Below are 27,564 nucleotides of genomic sequence, written 5' to 3' on the forward strand. Positions count from 1 at the left end.
CATAAACATGTATGTAGGGAGTTCTTGCTATGCAACCATGAACACCTGAGTTCAATCCCCAGCACCTACATCAAAGCCAGACATGGCAGTGTTTGTCTGTCATCCCATCTCTGGAGAGTAGGAACAGGAGGATGTTCTAGAATTTCTGGCCAGAGCTGAAGCACCAAATCCTAAGTTCAGTGAGATCCTCTGATGCAAAAGTGGACACCAGAGGGAGGAGAAGCCCTTGATCCTGCCAAGGCTGGATTGCCCAGTGTACAGGAATGTCAGGGCAGGGAGGCAGGAAGGGGTGGGTGATTGGGTGGGAGAAAGGGGATTATACTTGATATGTAAATTAAAAAGTCCAATAATTTTTTTTAAAAAATATAAGATAGGAAGTAACTGAGAAAGACTCTCCACATCTGGCCTCTCTCCTCCACACATGCACACGGGCACACTTATAAGCTCACGTGTGGGAACACCAGAATGAATGAAACTATTGCATGAATGCTTTCCATAAAACACAATAAAAGAAAAAAGATTTGGCTTTAATATTTCAAAGAACAAATTTTCAACTCCAAGTAATATTTTTTTCATATTTTTATTGGTTATTTTATTTGTTTACATTTCAAATGTTATCTCTCTTCCCAGATTCCCCTCTGCAAACCCACTGTCCCTTCCCTCCACCTCCTGCCTCTATGAGGGTGCTCTCCCACCTGCCTACCCACTCCCGCCTCAGTGTCCTACCGTTCCCCTACACTGAGTCATCGAGCCCCCACAGGACCAAGAGACTCCTCTTCCATTGAGGCAATCCTCTGCTACATATCCAGCTGGAGCCTTAGGTCCCCCATCCCAACCCCTAGTTGTACTCTGTGGTTGGTGGTTTAGTCATTGGAAGCTTTGGGGGATATGGTTGGTTGATAGTGTTTTTCTCCTATGTGGTTGCAAACCCCTTCAGCTCCTTCAGTCCTTGCCCAACATCCTCCATTGGGGTCCTTGCTCTCAGTCTGACGTTTGGCTGAGTGTATCTGCGTCTGTAATGGTTAGGCTCTGGCTGTCTCTCAGGGGTCGTTGTGGCTGCAGGGTACATATATTCAATATCCAACCTTCCTTCTCACTCCATCCCTTTTTCTTGCTGTCCCACCATGACAAGAGGGAAAGGAAGCATACTGTGGAAAATGCAGGAGCCAAATAATGCATATAAACAGAGGAGCCTGAGATTGACCCTTCTTGCCTATCAGCCCCAACCCCAGCTTCTTTGCCACGCCTAGTGACAAGGACTTTGGAGACATCCACACATGCTCAAGGACCAGCCTATAAGAACCAGCTCGGTTCTATTTCAACTCACTGACTCACTTAACCACTTTAATACCTCCTGGATTCTGGGTTCTGCCCCTCTCTCAAGGAGCAAGGAAGGCTCAAAACAGAGTCTCGCCCCTGCAGTAAGATGCTGAATTCATAAATTCTTGATTTGGTACATGACTGAATATTTTAAGATCTGATGTACTTTAGGTTCAGGCGAGGCTCTCCTAAAGTAATTTAGAGCCCTATGAAATTCCCATTATCTCTGGGGAAACGTTGATCCCTGCAAGATAAGTGAGTAGAATAACTATCTAATTATTTTAACCTGATCACTGCCATCCCTTCTCATCCCCCAACACGTTTGTCATGTCTGATCCTTCTTTCCTCTCCTTACCCCCACTGGCAGTTTTTAAAAGCTGATCCTTCTGCAATCAACAGAGAGGAAACAGGCTTAGCGAAGAAGGATTACACAAGTCCCGTGCTTCCTGGGGATTACTAGCAGAATTAGCATGGCTGTCTAATAGGAAGCCACAGCTTGGGGGTAGAAAATGACAAGGTTATTTGTTCTTCCAAATCCTGGGCACTGCTAAGTTGTTATTAATCACTGGGAATTCAGGGCTGAGACAGGGGACTTCATTTAGAGCCAACAAACTAATAGGTTTTGAGTCTCTTTTACAATATTCTTAAAACAGGGTCTCAACATGGGGGGGGGGGTGATACATAGATTCTAAAGGCGATCTCTACAAATTGAAATTGTGAAAGTCACAGTTTTGCCCACCTCTGTCACCACATCTGGGAGTAAGCACCTTTTAACCATTCTCTCGTTCCTCTGTTTGGGTGTTCTCGTTAGTTTTTTTTTTTTGTTTTAATGATTTTATTCCTCAAGTTATCATATTTGAAAGATGCATTCCCATTTTGTGTGGATGTTTCAGCTGCATGCATGTCCGTGCACCACACATATGCATGGGATCAGCAAGGCCAGAAGAGGGTGTGTCGGGTCCTCTGAAACTAGAGCGGCTGCCACAGAGGCGCTGGAAACCAGACTTGGGTCCTGAGGAAGATAGCGAGTGTTCTCAACCGCCAAACCATCTCTCCAGTCCTGAATCATCAAACTGAGACAATACAAATCCGTATAAAATAAAAAGACAAAGAGCTCGCTATCCTACGGAGCATACTCTACTGCTGCTCGGCATGAACCCCTGTCAACTGTACCATAAAATGTAATTCCTCCCTGGTCACTAGCTTGTCAACTATAAAAGATCTCCATCAGGATTCCTGTGAGACTTTCTAGCTCTAACAAACACTTCAAGAAGTGATTCTGACTGCTCTCACCACAAGGAAATCATAGATGGTAGAGGTGACAGATAGGCTAATTAGATTATTATACGTCATAATGCTTCCGTCAGAACACCACATTCTAGCCTTTAGCTGTGGACAATTGTTAGAAATCAGCTCAAACTACAAAAGTCAAGTCATAATGATGGCTCAGTAGATAAAGTTTTTGTTCTACAGGCATGAAGACCTGGGTTCAGATCACCACGTTTAAAATAAACCCAGCAATAAGGCACAGAGCCCCTGGATCCCTACAGCTGCTCAGCCCAACTGAATCATGGTGCATCAAGTTCAAGGAGAAATCTCATCTCCAAAAGGAAAGAGGGACAGACAGAAAGAACACTGGCTACCTCTGACCTATCCATGAATACATGTGCACACTCACATGCACAGACATACACACCTACACTAACAAGTACACACACACACACCAAACACACACACACACACACACACACACACACACACACACTTCAAACAATGTAACAATTTAAAATTTGGAGGAATGGATAATAGTTTCACAATTCTAAATCTTTTCAGCCCTTTGTTCAATGACGTGTGCTTGTCTGTCACGGTTTATAACATTTGTATTATTCTCCAAACAGCATTAATCATGTTTGTGATATTTTATAGGATTGAATTACAAGACCGAAATTGCCTCACATGGTACTTGCATGGGCATGGTCACATGACCGTGTTCTTGTTGACTCAAGTGCTTGACCCTATAAGAATTTTTATTTGCTGGCCCACTTTTTTTTTAAGATGAGGTCTCAGGTAGTTCAGCCTGTGTTCAAACCCAATATGTAGCCAAGGATAACCTAGAACTCCTGGTCATTCTGTCTCTACTTCCTCAGTTCTGAGATTAGCGGTGTATAGTATTCTATTGTATGCAGTATTAGGTAGCAATTTTAATCGCATGTCCCTAAATCCTTTTGCCTTCATTTCACCAGCTTTCAAAGATTCTGGTTCTGGTTTTATTTAACCCATTGACCTTTCTAAGGACCATGCAGTGCTGCTCCTCTTTGTACCACATTTTATCTTTTTCTATATTATGTTTTTCCTGGAGTACTTCTTAAGGAGTTCCTTCATAATATGGCCCCAAGAAACCCAGTCTTAATATATGAGAATGAGTCACAAGATGACACAGACCAAAACAAGTAGTGCCCAAACTCAGAACTGTGCAGACTGAGGTCTAATGGGGCCATAATGGGGATGATTGTCTTGAGCCAGTGAGGCAGCTGATTTCCATTATTTGGGCCACAGGGGGCAGTTTTGATAGTGGCTAAGGATGAAGTATCTCCATCCAAGCCTGAGTGAACCTCAGGGTTGTGAGGCACACTGTCAGTGAAGACCCAGGAGAGTTGCTCTCAGGTCAAGCTGGATCTCCAAGTGTGGATTTATCCCTCAGTGATGTTTCACAGGACCTTGCAGGGATTCTAAGTATTTTATATAATATTTGTTTAGTGGTTTGGCTGGGTATTTGTCTCCTAGTTCAGAAATAAAAAAATAAACGGAACATTGCTGCAGGGCTAACCCCAAGCCACAGTGGGAATGACGCATATCAGTCGATAAATGCCTCAGCCTCCTGTCCTTCTGAGGGACATTTAGCATAGTGCTATGTGGTTCCTGGGAGGTGCACAGCAGGACAGAGTCACAGTCACCTAAAATGGTGACCTTCAAATACTGTGCTATTTATTGGCTGTCTGCACGGCCCAGCTCTCCCTGTTCTTCCAACCTGCTCCCTATGGATCACGTGGCCCCCACATTGTCTCCCTAATTTTGGCTCTGCTAGTCACTAGGACAGACTCATTAGCATCCCAAGAGACCTGGACTATCTCTGGAACTCTAACAATCAACTTCTCCCACAGCCCATTCCCTTGTGTAGAGAACTGAGTTAAGCTCCTAGAAGTCCTGGGATGTTTTGGGGAGGAACTATGTCCTAAGGGGACCTAGACAGAGAAGGGATAATACGGATGAGATCAGCAGTTTACTCTGGAGGTGGGCCATTTTGGTATTTTGGTACTTCAGAGGACCGTTGTATCTCCTCATCCACGTGATGTATTTTCCCTCACAAGTCTCTCTGTCTTTACCATGTTCTAGTTTCCAAGGCCGTCTTTCTCCATGGCACTTCCTTTGATGTACAAGGGAATTTTCTACAATGCGCAAGGCTTCTCACACAGTCAGACATTTCCTTAATACATGGGGCTTCTCCCATAGTCCCCAAGCTTTATCCACATTTGACAAGGCTTCTGCCACTGTTCCACGGCTCCAGGGTCCCACTGCTTTTCACACAGGTTCCACAACTTTGTTCCCAGGCTCCAAGCCTTTTCCCACAGGTTCCCAGGTCATCCCCACTGGTCTTTTGTTGTTGTTGTTATTGTTTTTGTTGTCATCGTCATCATCATTGTCACACAATTCCCACAGCTTTCCCAGAAGACACAAGACCTCTGCCACAGGTTCCAAGGCTTCTCCTCTGGCCTTCAAGCCTTTTTCTCACAGGCCCCAATGTTTCACCCACAGACTCCAAGAGCTATGAATTTTCCACTTTCTTCCTGGGGATAGAAGCCAAGGCATCATAATACTAGGAAGGTCTGATACCACAGGGCTACCTCCACAGTCTTCCCTTTATTATTTTGAGACAGGGTCTCACCAAGTTGCACAAACTAGTCTTGGACTCACACTCTAATCATTGAACTAGTGATTTCTCAGTCCAGCCTCCCAGGTAGGCCTAACTATTGGCTTTTTCTTTCTTTTTTGTAGCAAACATTCTCCCTAGTGTTTGGCTTCTACACCATAGGCATGCCTACTCATGATGAAGCAGAATTGTGAGATGTTTGCTTCTGTATCTGAGAAGGCCACTCATTGCCACAATGGCTGTCTCGTGCATTTTCATTTAGTTGTAGGTTGACCGCTGCCATGCTTTAATGGTTGTCAACCTTCCTCATGTTGTGCCCATTAAACACAGTTCCTCATGCCTTGGTGAACCCAACCATAAAATAATTTTGTGGCTACTTCACAACTGTGATGTTGCTACTGTTTATGATCAATAATGTAAATTTATGTGTTCCCCAGTGGTCGTAGGTGGCCCCTGTGACATTTGACCCCCAAAGGAATAGCAACCCACAGGTTGAGAAGCACCGTTGTAAGGTATCACTCTTGTTTTCTACAGTTGTAGTTTGTGCACGTTTCCTCTTAGATCATGTGACAGACAAGCATGCAAACACTGGAAGCAGCGTCCTTAACAACTTCTAAGATGAATGGAGTAACATAGACTTCTAATAGCTGCGATCTGTGACTGCTGACTAGACTGTTCCTTTCTTCTTGTCATTCATAATTTTTAAATTTCAATTAGTGTGTGTGTGTGTGTGTGTGTGTGTGTGTGTGCATGCGTGTTTGCATGATCATGCTTTTCAGGTGTACAAATACCATTACAAGTGCCTAGAGGTCAGAGGACAACTTTTGGGAATTGACTCTCTCCCTCCACCATAGGTTATGGGTATCAAACTTATGTCATAGGCTTGCACAGCAAGTGCTTTTACTCACTCACACTGCTGGCCTTGTCATTTGCTTTAAATAAAACATTCTTTTAGGAGGGACACCAGATATATTCTATCTTATTTGAGTATAAGCACTGAAATTCATTACTCTTGGATAGTGTCAATTATATCCTTGTAATCCCAGAACTGAGGACATAGAATGAGAGAGATAAGTAAGGCCCAATAGGTGTCCAACTTGGATAGTTTGAGGCTAATCAGAGACCCTGTCTCAATAAAGGATGGATGTTGTCTGAGGAAAAACACTTGCAGTTGTCCTCTGGCAACACACACACACACACACACATGTTTGGTTATATTGAATTCTGTTAGGAACACAGAGGTTTCTGAGCCATCATAAAACACTATTCAGTGTGCACTAACACAGTGCCTGACAAGCCTATCCAGGTACCTCCCACTGTTTTGCTCCTGCGTTTGCCTCAAACAGGAGATATGATAGGCTGGCATCTGCAACTTCTGCTCCACTTATTTTTACCTTTTGACATACATTCATGGAGAATCTTCTTTCCTGTGCTTACCAGAGAGATCCCAAGAATATTCCCCCAACGAGTCTAATTGGCTGGCATCTCCCATGTCACTGACAGGGCCATCGATTTCTCCAAGTTACACTCACAAACTCCTCGGTGGCGTGACTCTCCAACTCCTTCTGCTTCTCAGGCAGGGATTTCATTTAGGAGAAGAAGCTGCCAGTATCTTTAAGAGGACGGACGAATACTGAGTGTCTGGCTGTGACAATGACAACAGCCTATAACAACCAAGTTAAGAGCTATTGTTGTTCTTTCCCTAAACTGCTGTTCAGATCCTCAAAACAGGGTCTTCCCCAAACTGATTTAATTCTCAGGGGGATAAAAGACATTTAAAGGGCAAGCTGGCTTCATAAAATGACATTAAAAGGTTTGAAATAGTGTTTTGATTCTAGAGGGTGTTTGCAAATGTCAAAGTAACATATTGATCACAGTCCTAGCAGTTTGTAGCCGTGACTTCTTAGCTCCTTGGGCTTAACTAGCATTGTCGACTCATGCTCGCAGCAAGAGGTGTCTATTCCAGCTTTCTTATTTTGCTTAAACTTCTGGTCCACCAGACTTATCCACCTGTGGATAACAGATGCAATCAAATCTGGTGATCTTCTTAGGTTTTGTGCTATTTAACTTCTCGTATAAATTATATGAAGTTTTAAGAATGGTTACAGGATTTGGTATATAGACCCTTGCGATGTCTTATAGGCCCTTCCAAATGGCAAGCATTGGTTTGCTTCAGCTAAGGATAGAATTATAGATGGTGTGTGTGTGGGGGGGGTTGGTGGGGAGAGGAGGAGGGACAGGGTATGCACTGACCAGATGTCAACCTTGGTGTCTTCTTTAGTCGCTGCCCACTTGGTTTTTCTGGCTCAGGACCTCTCACTAGCACAAGTACCATTAATTCAGCTAAGCTGACTGACTGGCCAGTGAACCTGAGAGCCTTCCCAGGGAGGAGGTTATAAATACACACCACTATGCCCAGCTTCCTTATGTGAGTTCCAGTGACTGGGCTCTGTAAATGGAATTACATATTCTAGCTAGTCCATATAAAAGATACACAACCCTAGTATTTTACATACAAGCTGTAAGCCTAGATCGGGCAGGTTTCAGAGCTATTCTAATTCACATCTCACTCATGCATCCCTTGTTGCTTGCTATTTCTCCTGGCCATGTGTTTCCAATGAACCACCTTCTTTTCTCTTGGTCTCCCTTCTTCTCCCTTTCTGTTCTCTCTTGAGACCCCCTCCCTTGATCTTCAAGTCCCGCCTTTCTCTCGCTACTGCCCAACCACAGACTTTAGCCAATTATTGACCAATTAGCTTGGGGAGCAAGGTTTACATAGCATCACTTGGAATATGTGAGGATCTCCTCATTGGGGGGCAACCAGGGGCCAGTATTTAGCATTTGAATAATAGCAACACCAGAGCAACCCCAATAGGACTCAGGTCTTTATACTTGTACACCAAACACTTTACCAACATGCTCATCTGCCCAGCCTCCTGATTCCGAATTTCTAAGTAAAAGCAAAGGCCAAGTTGTAAGAACCCTCAAAATTCAAATAAAGCATATAGACTCTCCCCATATCCTGAGCCCCGGTCTGCATAATGAAAGTATCAGATACTCTCAGTCTACTAATGAGAGCCATGATGAATAGGAAAAGACTAAAACTGTCGTGATGATCAAGTCTTAGACGGGCCCTCATTTATAAATAACAAAGACCATTATAACTTCTCTGCCTGCAAGGCAAAGCTAACTCTCTAAAGAAATGATGACAGCGTGCATGGTAGTCAGAGTCACAGCCTACAAAGGCTTTCCAGTATTACTAAGACTGAGATCATTGAGTTCTTTCCTTTTTGTAGGATCGGGAATGGAAATATATTTATGACCCAAGGAGACAGAGTGTCTGGAGCAACATCATGACACATTCTTCTTTGTGTATGCTCATTAGCACATACTCACGTCAAATGAACCTGTGTCCCTAGCCCTGCAGAATCTGACCAAGCACCAAGCAACACCACTAGAATTGATTACATATACCAAGGTATATACACACACACACACACACACACACACACACACACACACACACACACACACAGAAACTAATTTTAGCTTTACTACTGTAAGAATTTTCTATACAGTTGAACGAGACCATCCTCTTTTTCGGTGGTGGGGGAGTAGAGACGCTTATTATCTAATGATAATATGCTCAAGGAAAACAAATTATAAAACTAATGAAATGTGAGAATTATATTTTTCTTGATCTCTATCTAATTCTCCAGGGGAAATCATGGTTAGTAGTTTCTTATACTTCATGTCAGAAACTGATTGAATACTTGAATAAAATGACTCACCACCATTTACTTCCCTTCCACTCATCCTGCACAGGTTCTGGCTCTCTCTCACCTCCATCCCTTCCTTCCCTTCTCTTCTAGCTCATTCCCCTCTCTACCTCTCCCCTCCCGCTTCCCTCCTTCCTTCACTCTCTCTTCCCTCCCTGTCTTCCTTCTTCGCCTTCCTTCCTCTTTCCTCTCTTCTTCCTTCTTCCTCCTACTTCTTCTCCTTCCTTTATTCCTCCTTCTCCTCTCTTCTTTCTTTCCTGCATTTCTCATATATGTCAAGCACAAGGTATTCTTTATCTTTACATACAGGCACACAAGTATAAAGCTGTGCATCTCATCATATGAGTGTGAGAGCTGTTTTAAGCACTTTTCAAAGGTTTCTTTTTGTTAGTAAAACCATGCTGCAAGTACCCTTGAACATAAAATTTGTATTTTCCCACAAAACGGACAAGATTCATACTTCTTTTACAAAATTTCTAACATATAGTAAAACTGTAATTAAAACCTGTACGTGAGCACAGAGTCTCCAGGTTTCCTTTATCCAGAGTAACTAGTGATGATCTTAGGATGCCAGCAAGGTCACTGTCCCTACCTTTCTGCAAATGCACTGATACTTGTGCATATTTCAGATTCATATTTGAATATAAATTGAATGCCTTGTGGCAGTTTATCCCCCAGAGACTCTGTCATGTAGTTCATAAGAACCAGGCAACTTCCCTAGGTAGCTTTAATGCAATCCATACACTCGGGAAATTCAGAACTCACTAGATAATCTGATCTTGTAGATGAACCCTAATTAAATTTTCCCACATTGTTCTTCACAAATTCTGCTAGCATTTGACTACATATACAAATATGCATGTGTGTACACACACACATGCACACAGGAGTGCACACACACAAACTCACATATGTATACATATATACACACACATATACCACACACATGAGTACACATACACACATACACACACACACACACACACACACACACACACACAAAAGTAATTTGCAAAGAAACCTCAGTTGAGGAACTGCCTCCATCAGACTGTGTTGTGGGTATGTCTTTTGGCACATTTTCTTGGGGGTTGATGGGTATGAGAGAGCCCAGCTAACTGTGGGTGGTGCCAAGCCTGGACAAGGTGGCCTTGGCCTGTATAAGAAAGCAGGCTGAGCAAGCCATAGAGAAAGCCAGTAAGACGCACTCCTCTAAGGTCTCAGTTACTGCCTCTGGGTTTTGGTTCTAAGTTCTTGCCATAGCTTTCCCCAGTGATGGACTCCAACATGTAAGCCAAATAAACTTCTTCCCCAAGTTGATTTTGATCAGTGTTTGGTTACAGCAACAGAGAATCAAACTGGAAAGCTTCTATTTCATTCTTCCCTTCTCTTGTACATCCATAAGTACTTCTCCCTCTCCCCCTCCCCTCACCTCCACCCTCTCTCTCTCTCTCTCTCTCTCTCTCTCTCTCTCTCTCTCTCTCTCTCACACACACACACACACACACACACACACACACACACACACTCAACTTATACCACGTGTGGACCATACACTGACTGATCTTTAAGAGATTAATGGGCACAAAGGTGAAGTAAATGGACTATAGACAGGAAGGAAGCTCCAAGCCTTAAAATCTAGAAATGTCAAACTCACAGAGAAGCTGGAAATGAGATAAGGCTTACTAGGGACAAGAGGGAGGGAATAGGGTTACAGAATGACTCACTGCATACATACATACCACCCGTACAAAAATCAAGAAAATAACATTTCTAGTAGATGGTCTAGCAAGCAGAGGCTCTGTGTGCACACCTGAGTTTTATCCCTGGATCATTTAAGATATCAGGCAACAGTCAACCCCAGAATTGTCCTCTGACCCTCATAAACACACAGTGGCATACATCTGCCTGATCTCTGTCTCTGTCTCTGTCTTTCTGTGTCTCTGTCTCTATGTCTCTCTGCCTCTCTCTTTCTCTCTCTCTCTCTCTCTCTCTCTCTCTCTCTCTCTCACACACACACACACACATAAACACACACACAAACATGCGCACATGCACTTGCACACCCACACACGTTTGAAAAAGAGGAAGACTGTTGTAGATTAAGGAGACGTGGGAGAATAGAAACAGAAGTTGGCTCATAGTGTGGCTATGATAAATTCGGAAGCCCTCAGTAGAATCAGGAGTCATACAGAGTGTGCTCTGAGACATGGTAGCTTGCTGCTGGGCAAGTCACACAACTCCCTGAACACGGAGGCTCCTTGTCTACCCTATAAAACTCCTACTACACATCACTCCATCACTAGGAAGAGGAAGTGTATCTAAAATCTTTCATACGGGGCAAAGACTTCACACAGTAAATATAAATTCACTGGGTGCTCTTACTAGTTTATGGTCATTTTATCACTGCTGTCATCCAAAAGAATCCCCTGCCTTGTTCAGAAAATGTCACAAATAGGGCTTGTTAGGTCTAGAGATTCTGCAAACTCCTCCCTGAAAAATTTGACCCTGAAAAAGAAAGAAACTCCCACCACTTTTAGAGCAGAATTCCCTTCAAGCTGAGCTCCATGGAATCCAGTTCACCTGGGAAGAGAAGTCATGAGCTGGAAGGAGGAAGGCTCAGCATGTCTGAAGCTCCATATGGCACTGCTCATAGTGGTTTGAGCTGTCCCTCTTAACATAAGCTGTAGCATGGCTCTCTTGCAGCATGGCTCTCTTGCAGCATGGCTCTTCTATAGCTGGCTCACCTGCAGCTGGCTTACCTACAGCATGGCTTGCCTGCAGCTGGCTTCTAGAAGGCTGCAGTTGTGTTAAGAAGGGGAAAAATAGAAAGTGTAGAAATGAACCCACGACCCTCCATGGCACCCCAAAGGAGCACGGGAGGAAAAGAATAGAATTCTAGAAGGTAAGTCCTGATTGCAATTCTAGAAATTAGGTTCAGGAAACAACTGCCTACAGTCAAGCTGTTCCATATGTCAGCCACACCCAGGTATATGGATTTGAATTCAAATTAACGGAAATCAAATGACATATTTAGATCAGTTCCTCAGACTCACCAGTCCACTTTGAATGTCCACCAGGCTCAGGTAGCTGGTGCCTGTGGGATAGTCACAAAGCAAAGGATATACACCTCTGTTGGGAGTTCTCTTAGTACCTGTCAGTCTAGAAAAGAGACCCAAAAGACATGCATCTTTCAATCCAGCCAGTTTCCTTCCTTCTCTGTTCATACTTTATTTTAGGTTTTATCTTGTTGTTTTGGTTGGTTGACTGTTGGGTTTTAGTTTTCTGACATAGAATCTCCCTGGAATATCTAGCCCAACATTCCTGCCTTGTTTCTTGAACAGTAGTATTACAGATTGACACTACCATGCCTGGCTTATGATCTTGATTTTTATGTGATCTGAAAACTATTTAAAAAGTACACAAAGAATCCAATTGGAACTCTTGGTGACATAGACCCACTTGTTTTGAATAAATTTAGCATACTTGGTTGAAACACACCAAGGTAGAGGGACTTCGTTCTGTAGGTGAGTGATGTGGAGACTTCAGAAAGTAAGCCATTGCTCAACAGACTAACGCATCAGCATCCTCAGGTGGTCACTGACATTCTTCTCTCCCAGGGTAACATTTTCTATGCATAGAGAGTGGGTTCTCTTCAATTCAGGCTTCTGGAAGGAAGTGGTAGGAAAGAGTTGTGACAGTATCCATAAAATGCTGGGGTTTATCTCTTTCAAGATATTTAGTAAAATAAAAGTGCCAATACCAAAGAGCAATGCATGTCTTCCCACCGCTGATAAGGTGGCCATTTTGAGAACCAATCTCAAGTAGTAGTGATCAAGCACTCTAGAGTAAAGTCAGAACAATAAGTTTTTCAAGACAGATTCAGGAAGTAGAACGTTCCACAAGAAAATTCCACACTTAGCTTGCACTCTAAGACAAAAAGGGAGAAAATTGAGCTAAGTCAAAGAAACATCTGGGGCAACCTGTGCACTCTGATTGACTGTCACCTCAGAGAACCAATGTCATGGAAGATCTTAAGAACCACAGAGTAGTGTTGGCATTGAACTAGACACTGGGTGCCATGCAGAATTGACACTGCTTTCAGTAGGAATAGTATTGTCATAGTCAAAGAGAACAGTGCCCTTCCTCTCAGAAAATGGGTATGAAATGAACAAGTGAGAGATGTCTGTGTAGCTAACGGATCTTAAACCATCCACAGATCAACAGAAAATTCAATGGAATACAAATAAAGCTTAGTCATTGTTGATCGGATAGTCATGGTTTTATATTTTAAGCAATCTTAATTTAAATAATACACTAAATAAAAGTTGTGGAGAACAAAAAGAGATCTCAGAAGAGTCAAAATCTAGAAGAATATTCCTAAGAAGACCCCAAGTTCAGAGAGACAGAATGTGTGGTACCCTATAGATGTCATGTTGTACTCAGAAACAAGCCAAATCTAATTGTTCTTTCTGTTATTTGTTGAGTGTCACCATATATTGCACATAAAATTAAGAAACTCACATTCATGAGCTAAATTAAATTACAATGCACTTAAAACTAGAACCCATACTTTTATTGATATAAAAAATTAAACTAGTAAAATTTCAATTATTTTGTCAAGATCACAAATATAATATTTGTCCAGTTCTGAAGTCTGTGCTGATTCAACCTTATTTACCATCAGTTATATTAGCCAGAAAGAAAAAAAATAGACAAGTCAGCCTTAACTTAAAAAAAAAAACAGAAACAAACAAAGTGTAAAAAGAAAAGGCAGAAAGAGACAGTGATCGAAGAAAATTGATTCTGACTACTGTGGTTTCAAAGAACATATCTGAAATCTGGGGAGGTGGTTCAGTAGATAAACACTTGCAAGAAAAGCAAACAAAAACTATAAAGGAACTGAATTTGAATCCCCAGAAAGCACATGAATCTCACATGCTAGTGCATGCATACAATTCCAGTTGCCCTCTCATAAGATGTGATGCAGAGACAGGAGAGCCCTGCAAACTCAAAGGTCAGCTTGGCTGGCATACATAGTGGTAAACAAGAGAGACCACCTCACACAAGGTAAAAAGTAACACACCAACTTGCATATGACATTCAAGGGGGTTAGGGGGATGTAGTGATGGGTGAAGTCACTCACACACAATCTGCTCCCAACCCTGTCAGGAAGAAGGATGTTAGGATGTTGTGAGATACCATTGTATGTGAAGAACAGAGCACATAGACCAACTTGCTACACTCTTATGTGCTAAGGTTGATACTTCCGTGACCTCTGTGCTCTACACCACTAACATCATCAGATATTTTCAAGTGATTTTGTGGATCACGACAACAACCCATCCTCTATGAAGCTACCAGAAGACTTGTTTCAAAAACACAGTTCACAATTGGCAATTGGTGGTTATCTGAGAGAGGGTGCCATTTTTCTTCAGTGGTATAACCATAGACAACTTACTATAACCTCCTCCACACCCCACACTTGGCAAAGTAACTTTCCGTGTACCACACATAAGATAAAGTCATTGAAGTCAGAGGGACACTCGTGGAGAAGGACTCCAGCAAGTAAAGGAAAGGAATGGGGGGACTGTTATCCAGGATGACTCAAATTCATTATGTAAATGGATGAAACCATAAAATATCAAAAGCCCATAATTTGTATGATGTGACATGTCTTCATACTAAACGGCAGCAAGTCTTAACCCCTCGCCATGTCCACAAAACCTATTGTCTTCCACACCCACTCTTATCCACCCATTCTTATAGTCAGAAACAGTCCTCACTGCATGACCTTATGACTCATTGTAATGTTGCTGCTTTGCGGAAGCCATTTTCTTTCCCTTGACCTTTGACTCCCACCACGTATAGCAAACATTCAGTGTCTGTTCCTCCCATAGTCATTTCTGTCATCACTACTGTTCCTAGTTAACATTAACTGCCAACTTGATACAGTCCAGAATTAACTGAAAAAAAAAGTCTCAATTGAGGCTGTGGACGTGTCTGTGAGAGATTGTCTTGATGATCTTAATTGGTATAGAAGGGTTCATCCTGCTGTGATCTCTGCTATGTCTTAGGAAGGTGGTCCTGAGCCTGAGTTATATAAGAAAGTGAGGCAGAGAGAAAGTTAGCAAGCAGCACACCTTCATGGTTTCTGCCTCAGCTCCTGCTTGAATTCTTTCCCTGAACCTCCTCAACAAGGAACTGTGACCTGGAAATATAAGCCAAATAAACCCTTTCCTCCCCTAAGTTTCTTTTGATGATAGTATCTTATCATAACCACAGAAAAATAACTGGAACATCACCTAGGAGGGGACTTCAAGAGAGTAAGCATTCTGCCTACACTCTGTACACGGTCCACACCAGAATGCTTGGCCACCAAAGGTCATATGGCACATCTGCTCATGACAGGGATAGACTGATGCCAAACAAAGAAAAGAGGTTTTGACTGGGCAGAGTAAGGTTTGGGACACCTGTCTAGAGAGCTCCCTTTCTCTCTCTTTCCTTACCCTCCCAGCCAATACCTGTGCCTCTAGGAACAATCTCACGTCCTAGAGTATACCTAGGTTCGAGGAAGCCTTGGCACCATGCAGAAGGACAGGATATTCAGTCTTTACCAGTTTGAGTCTCATTTCTCCTAGAAAATACAGGTACCCAGACTGTTATTTCAACTCTTTTATGAAACCACAAGCTTTAGGGTGACAAGAATTCCCCCATCTCTCTATTTCAGGGCTTGACTCAGGCCCGGACCAGTGAGGTCTATATTATATTTGTCTAACTGAAAACTATATAGAAATGTTGTTTCCAAGTATGGCTATTCTAGAAGATGAGTCAAAGGCCACGAGGAATCCAAAAACTTAAAAGTTCTACAAACTAAGTAAGTGTGAAACCATGACAACCTAGCAAGTCTTGAATTTCAGATCAATAAGAGAAAGTTCGGGAATCTTTTAATAACTCATTGCCCAAAATAGCTTAAGCTGTCCAGAATGCTTTCACACTCAAAGCATGATTGACACAATCTTATTTTTCTCGCTTCGACGAGACGTTGCTACAGTCTACAAATAGGTTTGCTGTAGTTTTATGCTAAGAAAAAAAAAAGCAGAGTTGCCTCTGCAGTATGGAAATGGAGCCCTCTGAATCACAATGATGCCAGAACCAAACAAGACATTGAATAGCATCAGATTGGAAGGCCGAATCAGAAAACGTGCTTGATTATTAGCCTCGTATAAAGCAGAAGTTTGATCCTCTCAGCCCAAGCACGTTCTGCTCGTGTCTGACAAGTGTAAACTACCAGCTTAAGGGAGTTCAATAATTTCCAGTTGTTTTGGTGTCAAAGGGCTGAATTTGGATGAGTCACGTTGACTTGAAAGTGGAGAGTTACAATTTGTGATTTTTAGCTGTCAGAAATTACAGTGCAAAGTTGACAAACATTGACAAGTTTTTATCCTGGGACTCTGAAGCTCGATTCTTTTCACATTTTTAATTTGGTTCTTTTTGCTATGGAAAGAGTTCGCTTTTCCCTAATAAGTTTATATAATTTCCATAACAGAGAATATAACGCATCGGTAAGAGAGTCAAGACTCAGTACAGTTTAGAATAAACTAAGCTTGTAATGAGGCTGTTATTAATGGTAATTTTCCACAGTAGCTGTTTTCTGGGCACCTCACAAATTGCATAATTTATCTTGTGCCTCTAAGTTCAATTTGCAGGTGTTACAGTGTCAGGAGTGTGGTGGGAGCTGTGATTACAAACAACACTGATATATTCTAGCCCTGGCAGAGGTCAGTTCCTCCACGAGGAAGCCACAGACTGAAGGCTCATTTACTTGTGGGACTGGCCTCCCAGGCATTTGCTACTTCTTTCTGAGGTTCTTTCCTACATCCTCTGAAACGTGACGCTCCAAGGAAGGTTAAGATTAATAGTGCATCAGGCTATGCTTAATCTCCTCTCAAATATTTCATTCTATGTTAATCTTATAACATTTGTGTTTCTGAAATTAGGGAATCTGATGCATTGGGGTAGGACCCAGAGGCCTCATTCAAGTTAGATTTATTATCTACTAAATGACTTTCTTAAGCAATTGCTTTATCTCTTTGTATGCCAGCAAATCACAATGCTGTCCCTACAGCACTTTTTATTATATTAAAATGTAGTATTCTTTCTCTATTTTTTTGGTTTCTACTTTTCCAGACTTTCAGAAACTTTATTAGTAGCAACATGGGCAATGGGAAGAATTTTGAGTCTTAGATGAAAGGAAAGCATAGACAGTCATGTCAAATGTGGATGAACAAAATTAGGTTTATAAGTCTGCACAGTTAAGGGGAACTATAGGCAACAGAAAAGGTCCAGGGACGTGAATAGAGCAGCCATATGGGGCCACTGAAGTGATGCTTTGCCAGTTTCTGGTTCTCAATTGGTCAATCAACTGAAATGGTCTATTGTGTTTACCAATGTTGATCATCTGGCTGGTCCCACAGTGACTTACAACAGTAAATTTTGAGGGTATGGGTTTAGATTTTTTTAATTTGTCAGTGAATAAAGCAGTACTCTGAGTGGAGATCATGACTCAGGGGTAATTACAATTAGAATTGGTAATCAGAGTTGGAAATGTTGGTTTGGAATAAAGTATACTGGTTGGTTTTGTGTGTCAACTTGACACAAGCTGGAGTTATCACAGAAAAGGAGCCTCGGTTGAGGAAATGCCTCCATGAGACCCAGCTGTAAGGCATTTTCTCAACTAGTGATAAAGGGGGAGGACCCAGCCTATTGTGGGTGGTGCCGTCCCTGGGCTGGTGGTCTTGGGTTCTATAAGAGAGCAAGCTGAGCAAGCCATGGGAAGCAAGCCAGTAAGTAACATCCCTCCATGGCCTCTGCATCAGCTCCTGCTTCCTGACCTGCTTGAGTTCCAGTCCTGACTTCCTTTGGTGATGAACAGCAATGTGGAAGTATAAGCTGAATAAACCCTTTTCCCCACAACTTGCTTCTTGGTTATGATGTTTGTGCAGGAATAGAAACCCTGACTAAGACAGGAAGTAAGGATGAAGCTATGAAGTTAAGGCTAAAGAAGGAGATGTCACTAGGACAAAGATAGGGGTGGAGGTGGATGGAGATGGAGGTGAGGATAAAGATGGGTTGAGCATGAAAACAGAAATGAAGAAAAAGATGTGGGGTGTAGGTGGAGATGAGGATACGGTGGAGACAGAGATACAGAGGAGGCGATAGAGATAAAGATGAAAACGTTATTAAGGTTGAGTATGATATAAGGAGCTTGTCAGAATTAGTCATGGGGACAAGTGGGAGCAGAAAGATGTTTGCTTAGGAGGATCGAATCACAATCTAGAAACATAAGACAAGAGTCTTCTTCTCAATGAAACATTCTGGAATGAAGACATCCGACTAGTTGTCTAAAATTGCTTCCCAGAGGGAAGGTTCAGTCCTGATCATACTGCCACTACCTGGGCACTAGATGTCCACCACATATCTGCTAGACATTTGGACAAGGTGTATCTGTCCAAGGGATTCAGACTTCTAGTGGCAGAGATGTGCTAAGAGAAGAACCTGTGAAATAGAAGCAGATACATGTGTGTGTGTGTGCGTGTGTGTGTGTGTGTGTGTGTGTGTGTGTGTGTGTGTGTGTGTGTGTGTGTGTAGTGTGTGTAGTGGTAGGCATACATGCCTAACATTTGATAATTCTAAGAGCATTCAAATCATGATATCTATTTCCCATTAAGTGGCTACTTAATCCAGGAAAAACACTCTAAGCCATCATTATCTTCTATATATACTTAAGACTAGACATAATAACTATAATCAGAAACCATTTATAACTACATTTACCTCTGTTTAAGTAGATGACAATAGACTGGATTAAAGTTTTTAAAAATGCAAAAAGGATGAATACATTTGGGGGGAAATCTTTTCAAATGTTTTAAATGGAAATATTCATTGGTTTTATCACTTAGAATAATTGAAGACTCCCCCTGGATGGGTTTGAATATAGCTCTGGGTTAGGCTCTCCTATGCATTTAAATGAAGGCAAGGTGTCCCATGGAGTGGACATGGAATACACGTTTCCTAGGACTAGCAATGATGGAGATCGGTAGCTTTATCGTGGATATATACTAATTGTTGATTTTATGTATGCCTTACAATATGGGAGTCAGCATCTGTCCTTTCATTTAAGCAAACACATTGCAGAAGACTAGTAAGAGAGATAAACAAGACAGATTGAATAGAAAGAACAGAATGAGGAACCCATAGGCAAGCTGAAGCTGGAAAAGGAAGTCTTCATTTTCTCACAGTATTGGGGGGAATCCCTCTGCAGTATCACTTATCCAGGATTTTTTGGCCGCTGATGGTTGTAGCATCCCAATGACAATGAATCAAAAAGCCCTAATGGTCCAAATACAAAAGAAATCCACCCCTCCTATATGTGGAAGCAACGACTAAATCAGAGTTCTCTTTGGCTTTTTGTTTTTAAACAGCAACATTTATTTTAGAAACTAAAACAAAAAATTGAACTGGTAGAAATCCAAAGAATAAACTCTGTTAGTTTTCCTCTGTTCCCTGCCGTTTCAAATAGGAGCTTTTCAAGGGCAAGAAGAAGGGACAAGTGAACTTTGAAGAATAAAGTGTTTTTCTGTCGCAGAGATTGATATGCAACTCAGACTACCAGGCCACTTTGGGTTGAAGACTAGTTTCTCTACAATAAAGTATCTATGTGCCTCCCCCTGGGAGACTCAGGAAAACAAGGTTGGTGCCTAGATAGTGAGAAGACAAGGCCACTACATGCAAAAGTATTGAGTAGACTGTCCATCCATCCACCATCCATCATCACCTATATTATAACCAAGGGCAAACCTGGGGCCATGGACCCTGCCAATTCACACATAGAATGAAGGACAAAAATAATGTTCTAAATGTCTCTGGCCCATGTTCTGGCTTTCTCATACATGTAATCTCCTTTCAGAAAGTTAAGATTATTATGTCTGTTAAATTTTTTATCACAACTATCATTACTGTGTTTGTTTATAAAGTGTGTGCATGTATGTGTGTGTACATGTGTGTGTGATTGTGTCTGAATGTCCGTGAGTGTGTGAATTTGTGTGCATGTGTACCTGTGTGACTGCATGTGTGTAATGTGTGAGTGCATGTGTGTAGGTATGAATGAATATGTGTGTATTTGTGAGTGTGTACAATGTGTGCATGAATTTGTGTGTGTGCAATGAATATGTGTGTATGAATGTATATGAATGTGTGTGTTCATTATGCATGTGTGAGTTCATATGTATATGTGTGAGTGCATACATGTGTGTGAGTGCATGCGTGAGTACATGTGTGTATGTGTGAGTGTATGCATATATGTGCATGTATGTGAGTGTGTGTCCATGTGTGTGAATATGTGTATGTGTGCATGCCTGTGTGCCTATGTGTGTGTTTGTGTGTGGGCATGTACATGTGCATGTCAGAGGATAACTTTCAGAAGTCAGTTCTCTCTTTCCATGAGGATTTGCCGGGACTGAATTTGGGTCATGAAGCTTGGTGCATTGAATGCTTTTTAATATCCTGAATTTTCTCACTACTCCCAATAGTTCTAATTCTGAAAGACCTATCAGAGCCAAGTGTGGTGGTACATACCTGCTATCCTAGTACTTGGGAGAGGAGGCAACAGGGTTGTATGTTTGAGGACACCCTGGGCTATATGGCAAAGGACTTTTGCAGAAAAGAAGAGAAGAGAAGAGAAGAGAAGAGGAGAGGAGAGGAGAGGAGAGGAGAGGAGAGGAGAGGAGAGGAGAGGAGAGGAGAGGAGAGGAGAGGAGAGAGGAGAGAGGAGAGAGGAGAGAGGAGGAGAGGAGGAGAGGAGAGAGGAGAGAGGAGGAGAGGAGAAGAGAAGAGAAGAGAAGAGAAGAGAAGAGAAGAGAAGAGAAGAGAAGAGAAGAGAAGAGAAGAGAAGAGAAGAGAAGGCCCCAGAGGGGCAGGGAGGGAAGAGGGGAGAGGAAGGGAGGAGAAAAGAGGAGAAGAGGAGAAAAAAGAACAGAACAGGAGAGGACAAGACAGGAGAGAGAAAAGGAGGGAGGTTGGAAGGAGGAAAGAAGGAAGGGAGAAAAGGCCTTTTCAGAAATGTCCATTCCTGGCCAAACATCTTTGAACATCTACAACTTAATAAAATGAAAAAAGAACCAGGTTAGCAGCTATAGAGTCTGGAAATTGGGACCATCTGTCCCTGAGTCTCCTCATTTCTGAAGGGAGAGAAGATCTCATGGGGGCTCACTGCGTTCCAGGACAGTCCTGAGTGTTGACCAAGATTATTTACACTGTGAGCTACACCTTGTCAGTTCAGTAAGTGGGCGTTCTTCTCTACCTATGCTGCAGTATAAATCTATAGAGGGCATAGAATTCGCTCTGATCGTTCCAAAGCAATTGTTGCTAAGTTCCAAGGGCATGAAAGCGTCTGTCCCCAGGAAACTTTTTTCCCCTCTCTAGTGCTCCTCTGATGTCTGGCTGTTCGTATGAATATTCAGTGTCTAGCTCAAGTCCAGGTTTTCCACGTAAGTCTCAGGTTTGCCAACAAACACCTCACTAAATCCAGCTCTAATGAGAAGTCTCAGAAGGAGCCTGGCAATTATTTTCCTATCATTATTTTTTCCCTTTATCTTATAATTCTCAGCTCAGAGTGCAGTCCAAGAGAAGATTAATAAATCTCTTAGCATGAAAACAACTCAGAAGACATGAACCAAATTCAAAATAGTCTTTGTTATAGTAAAGCCACAGAGATCTCCTTAATCAGGAGTCTGTCCACACCTTTTGCTAGGCACTGTGACAAATATTTAACACAGGAGTGAGGACTTACATACTTCTAGGGATGGAGAAGTGGCTCAGTGGCTCAAGTCACTTGCTACTCTTCCAAAAGACTCAGGTTCTGGTCCCAGCATGACATGGTAACTCAAAGCTAACTATAGCTCCAGTTCTAGGGGATGCTCTCTCTAGCCTCTGGTGCCGCTGCTGACACCTGGTGCACAGACACGTGCATTCAGGCAAAAATTCTTGAATAAAACAGAAACAAATCATTTTAAGAAAATAAAATACTCCCACCTATTTTCTGAATGTGCTTTGTCTCTGTTTCTCCAAACTGTACCATTAAAACACAGTCCCATGTTCTTTTATAAAAGCCCCCTCCACCTATTCACAAGACATCAAGGTCAGCAACTCCACACACTATCCCGAAATACACTGAAGACTGATCACTGTGATGCTAACACAGATAGAGCAGCCGACTTCTCAAGAGTAAAGTTGCGGCTGGCAAGATGTTAATGGGTAGAGTGAAGGGGTAGGAGTGGAGGGGTTGAGGGAGCAGCAAAGAGCCTCCAAGCCTGACAACCTGAAGTTGTTAGCCCAGGTACTCCAAGTTGTCTCTGACCTTAACAACATGCGCACAAATAGACACACATGCTCGCCAACTCGGTGGTTAGCCCCCAATTCCACAGACCTAGGAAACCTAGCTGACAGAGTCATACCCAAACCTGGATCTCGATGAAGTTGTCTATTAGGCTGCATGAAATGAATGAATAAAGCAGCCAGTGAGTGGGGTGCATGATGTCATTGTCAGGGAAAGGATCACATTACCACGCTCCCTTGTTCCCTCTCAGATCCACCCCACTGTGTCCTCATTTTCTCTTTAGAACACACCAATTTGTGCTACCACAGAGTTGTGGCTGTGTGTCCGTCCTCCAGAGCTTCTCTACCTATCTAGGGCCCCAGTGTTATAGAATGTTGACTCTTCCTCTCCTGGAAGCTATCAATTATCAATAGCTCCTCGGCTAAGAGTAAGACTTCAAGACTACCTCTTCTCTCTACGCTGGGATTCCGTGGGGCTCGACCATGCTGTCCTAAGTGTGCGTATGGGCAATTACCCTGTTGTTTTGAGAAACACTGGGAATTATTAATTCAGTAATACATCCAAAAGATTACACATAGCGATCAAACAGGGTTGATCTCTGAGATTTAAGATTAGTCTACTATATAAAACCAATAATGGGGGTTGGGGATTTAGCTCAGCGGCTTGCAAGGCCCTGGGTTCGGTCCCCAGCTCCAAAAAAAAAAAAAAAAAAATAATGATAGACGGTGAAGAGACCTATTGCGATCACATGTCAAATCAATGTGAATGTACTGACAGAAGCAATCACACAAGAAAAAAAAAAACACAAGTTATCCTAATCAGAAGGAAATGACACTATTTCTACCTTCTAATTAAATAATCATAATAGTTTAAATCCCTAATGACCTTCTATATTTAGGGTGTGTGTGTATGTGTGTGTCTGTGTGTGTCTATGTCTGTGTGTGTGTGTCTGTGTGTATGTATATGTCTATGTGTGTATGTCTGTGTTTGTATGTGTATGTCTGAGTTTGTATGTGTGTGTGTCTGTGTGTATATGTCTGTGTGTGTATGTCTGTGTGTGTATGTGTGTGTGTCTCTGTGTGTGTGTATGTCTGTGTGTGTGTCTATGTGTGTGTGTATGTCTGTGTGTGTGTGTCTCTGTGTGTGTGTGTATGTCTGTGTGTGTGTGTGTGTGTGTGTGTGTGTGTGTGTGTGTGTGTGTGTGTTTGTTGGGTGCCATTCCTTAGGAGCCATCCACCCAGTTGGTTTTATTTTTTGTTTGTTTGGTTTTGTTTTTTGTTTCTGTTTTTCAGATGAAGTCTCACTGACCTGAGCTTAGCAAGTAAACAAAGCTGGCTGGTTAGTGAGACACAGAGATCTGCCCATCTCTGCCTTCTGAACCTTGGGATTATGATTTTTTTTAACTCTATGGGTTTGGGGGATAGAGTTCAGGCAAGGCAAGTGTGTTCCTGACCCCCCAGCTCCCTAATGACTCCATTCAAAGGAAATGTTTGGAACTGAAAGATGAGTTCCATAGAATTATAGGGCATACAATCAACACGCAAAGAAAATGAGCTACATGAAAAATGACCTGGTCAACGGCGACACAAGGCAGTGATCCCATTCGCATGAACCCCTTGTCCCCAACAATAAAATACACATACCCAAGAACCAATGGAACTATGGAGGAGAATGGCTTATACCCAGGAACGAGACAAAGATCCACCCAGGAGAGAAAACGAGATAATCAATGCAGAAAGGACTTGAGCTTACTCCACACGGCCTTCTATATGGAGGCTGCACCATATTCCTTTGCCTACTTACTTAAAAATAGGTTTTGTGACTAAAGAATGGCTGGCTGTGTGATGCATGCTGAATGTGTGGCCAGCGTCCCTCCTGAATGTCAAGGAAACCTATGTTTGTTTTAGGTGTACAACCCTCTACCGCTAGCTCTTCCTTTACCAGAATTTTTCTGAGTGTTTAAACCGAGGCACAAACATTTCTAACAAGTGACTGCCCTGCACATGAAAATGAGGGTGCTGTGGGGGTAATTAGAAATGTGATCTGCCTCCCTTGCCTGCTTACTTCTGCGATTCTGTTTCTTTGGTGATCAGCCAGCTTGGCTCAGCTACTGCTGAGTGCGTGTGTGTCCGGTCTCCTTTGTTTTGAGAAACTGACATCTCCAGATCCACTTGAAAAATATAACCCAAGTTGACAGGCATAGATTCTGTTCCATGGGGATTCCCACACCACCTTATGACACGGCTCATGCACACACATAATGTTTGCCCCACCCCAGACTCCCCTCATGGTCACACATAATGTCTGCCCCACCCCAGACTCCCCTCATGCACACAACATAATGTCTGCCCCACCCCAGACTCCCCTCATGCACACAACATAATGTCTGCCCCACCCCAGACTCCCCTCATGCACACAACATAATGTCTGCCCCACCCCAGACTCCCCTCATGCACACAACATAATGTCTGCCCCACCCCAGACTCCCCTCATGCACACAACATAATGTCTGCCCCACCCCAGACTCCCCTCATGCACACAACATAATGTCTGCCCAACCCCGTGCCTCCCCTCATATACAAACTACTTTTAGAATCATGAAAACAAACAGCTAGAAGTTCTTACATCTTTGTCATGGAGCATGGTTTTTCTTTTCATATGACACACCCCTCAAAACGGAAGAGAACCTTTCCTAAATTCTCCAGGTCAGACTTTATAAGTAACATCAGAGAGGCACAGTACGAGAAAAACAGTTCTTTAAAGCCACAAGAAATGTGACTTTTCCATGAATAAAAGAAATTGAGTTTGAACCACGGAAGCCTTATTTAACTCGGGGCTCTTAAACCTCGTGTCCTTTGTTTCTGCGAGGCTTGTTTTTCAGACTTCGGGCAGTTCTTCCAGAGGAATTATGCATTCTGATGCATCCATCCACCACACACTTCCGACGATAGATGTATTTTTAGTGTGCCCCGATTGCCCAGAATGACTATAACAAGTGTGTAATGTATCCTGAGGTGGGAATGAAATGGATAGAGGCTGGGTACGGGTGCTGGGAAAGAGGAGGCTGATGGGAAGGCGACTTGGGGTTCATCAGCCTTAGAACACGAAGTCATGGAGAAGGATGCTCGCAAGCCCACCAAGGCAAGACTCGGGGCCTGCTCAGCAAACAGCCTACAGCTGGTAAGACCCTGAAGAACTGAAAAGGGGCAGAATAGACACGCTGTCATAAAAGGTGCTTACAGGGCCACCAAGATGGCTCTGCAGTAAAGGTGCCTAAAGCAGAGCCCGAAGAACTGACTTCTGTCCTCAGAATCTAAACGGTAAAAGAAGGGAACTGATTCCCAAAAGTTGTCCCCTGACCTTTACATGAACATATACACATGCACACATATACTCACACGCAATGTACAGTGAATTCAAAAATAAAACTTTTTAAAATAAACAGAATGATTTTAGTGTGGTTCTGGCTAGTTTCAGGTTTTAAATTATAGCCAAAGGTAATCAAGTGAAATTTTAGACTAATTTGTTTATTTTTTTAATTGCGATAGATAGATAGGAGAGAGTATGACGTGATACGTTGACTGAAGTGAACATTGTATAGGATGCATCGGAAGCTAATTAGCATCAATCACCTCACCAATTTAACATCGCTTTGTGACAAGAGCATTAAAAATATCTCAGCAATTTTGCAATCTACAGTAACTACGACCCATAACACAGCAGGTCACTGAATCATAGTCTTGCAACTAAGACTTTATATGTTTGGTCAGAATCTTCCCTTTCCTCGTCCCTCTTCATGAGCCCTTAAGCTCTGCTATCCACTTTTCTCCTCTGTTTCTATGATGGTGAAAACAGGTAAAATCAGGGAAGATACCCAAATAATAGAAATTAATGTGATGAGGAAACATGCGGACTCCTTGGTCCATTTTAGTGTCTCCCAGGATATTCACATCTCAAAATATGGAAGCACCTTACACATCCATCAATGGGTAAAGAAGTGTTGTACATGCTCACAGCAGAATACCGAAATGCCTTCAAAAGGGCAAGAAAATTGCCATGTGGAACAACAGGACTGGAGGACGGGAGAATTTAATCAGAGCAGTAGAGACTTAATTTTTACAAGATTAATCTGGCAAAGACTAATGGATTAGAGGACACGGGCTACTTAGAGTTAATGGATTAGAGGTACTTGGTGGTTGGAAGGCTGATGAATAAAGGCCACACTGATCGCACCTAAGGAGAAGACCAAACACAATGCATTGTGCAGCAGGTGGTGAAGCCATTCTCACACACATCCCCTAGGGCCCTAGAGATCTCCGTTAACTTTGACCTATTAAGCATAATGAGTGTCTTTACCATTTGACTTCCGCACTGATGAACATACAACAGAGATAGTCATGAAAAAAAAAATCACTGGGAAAAGACAATCTAAGCGTTTCTCTGGGTTGTTATGTGTTAGGATGTGACTCTGGTTAGCATGAAAAATCTCAATGTTACTGACTTATTTTCTTCCTTACTCAAGACCCCTCACCTCTCTCCTTTCTCCAAGCCTTGGCCAATCATGATTGAGAGTCATAAGGACACCACACATAAAATATTGAAAATTCCCAGCAGTCTAGGCAGCACGCTGTTCAAGCTTCCATTGCCTCAAAGCCTTGTGGGTATTGCTTTCACCACAGCATCTCTATTATGTAAAACCTGCCCTGGTACCAGAGTGGCAAGATGGTCTTTACCAAAGAGGACCATGAGTTCTTCTCCCTTCCCTTGAACACATGTGGTGTAAGATAGGCATGTTAGTGTGTGTTACTGGATGCAGAGCCTGAGACAGGAGACCTCCCATGCTTATTGAAAACTCTTGAGAGAGTGGAAATGACTCGGGCTGTGCAAGCCAAAGAAGCAAATGAGTAAAGATGTAACTTCAGCCAAAGCTCATACCCTGCTATTTGCACCCAGGACTGTCCTTCCCTTAAAGCAAGGGACATTCTCCTAGATCGCCATTTCACTCCATCATTAACTAAAGCCTGCTTTCATTGGTCACACTGTAGCTGCTAAGGCCAAGTAGCCATCACTTGGATGAGTGTAATTTGCTGGGAGAAAGCGGTTGCGTTAGCAGACACTGCAGGAACTGGAAACTGGCTTCACCA

The 27,564-nt window shown here is 42.6% G+C and overlaps 1 long non-coding RNA gene across 3 annotated transcripts in view; it reads right to left on the bottom strand.

The window, feature by feature from the left end:
* Nucleotides 1-602: 602 nt before the first annotated feature.
* LOC102553940 (uncharacterized) overlaps nucleotides 603-27,564 on the bottom strand; it is a 40,484-nt gene continuing 13,522 nt past the window's right edge. The window contains exons 5-7 of one of the 3 annotated variants that reach the window (XR_015627403.1): nucleotides 12,526-12,692; nucleotides 12,081-12,121; nucleotides 603-2,332 (exon numbers count right to left, since the gene is read on the bottom strand). This is a non-coding gene — a long non-coding RNA (uncharacterized LOC102553940). Of the gene's footprint in view, nucleotides 2,394-6,685; nucleotides 6,861-12,080; nucleotides 12,122-12,525; nucleotides 12,693-27,564 lie in introns of all 3 variants that reach the window. The other 2 variants (XR_015627404.1, XR_015627405.1) reach the window with 2 other exon arrangements.

Source organism: Rattus norvegicus, chromosome 8, assembly GCF_021556685.1.
Source record: "Rattus norvegicus strain SHRSP/BbbUtx chromosome 8, alternate assembly SHRSP_T2T, whole genome shotgun sequence".
NCBI classification, from domain to species: domain Eukaryota; kingdom Metazoa; phylum Chordata; class Mammalia; order Rodentia; family Muridae; genus Rattus; species Rattus norvegicus.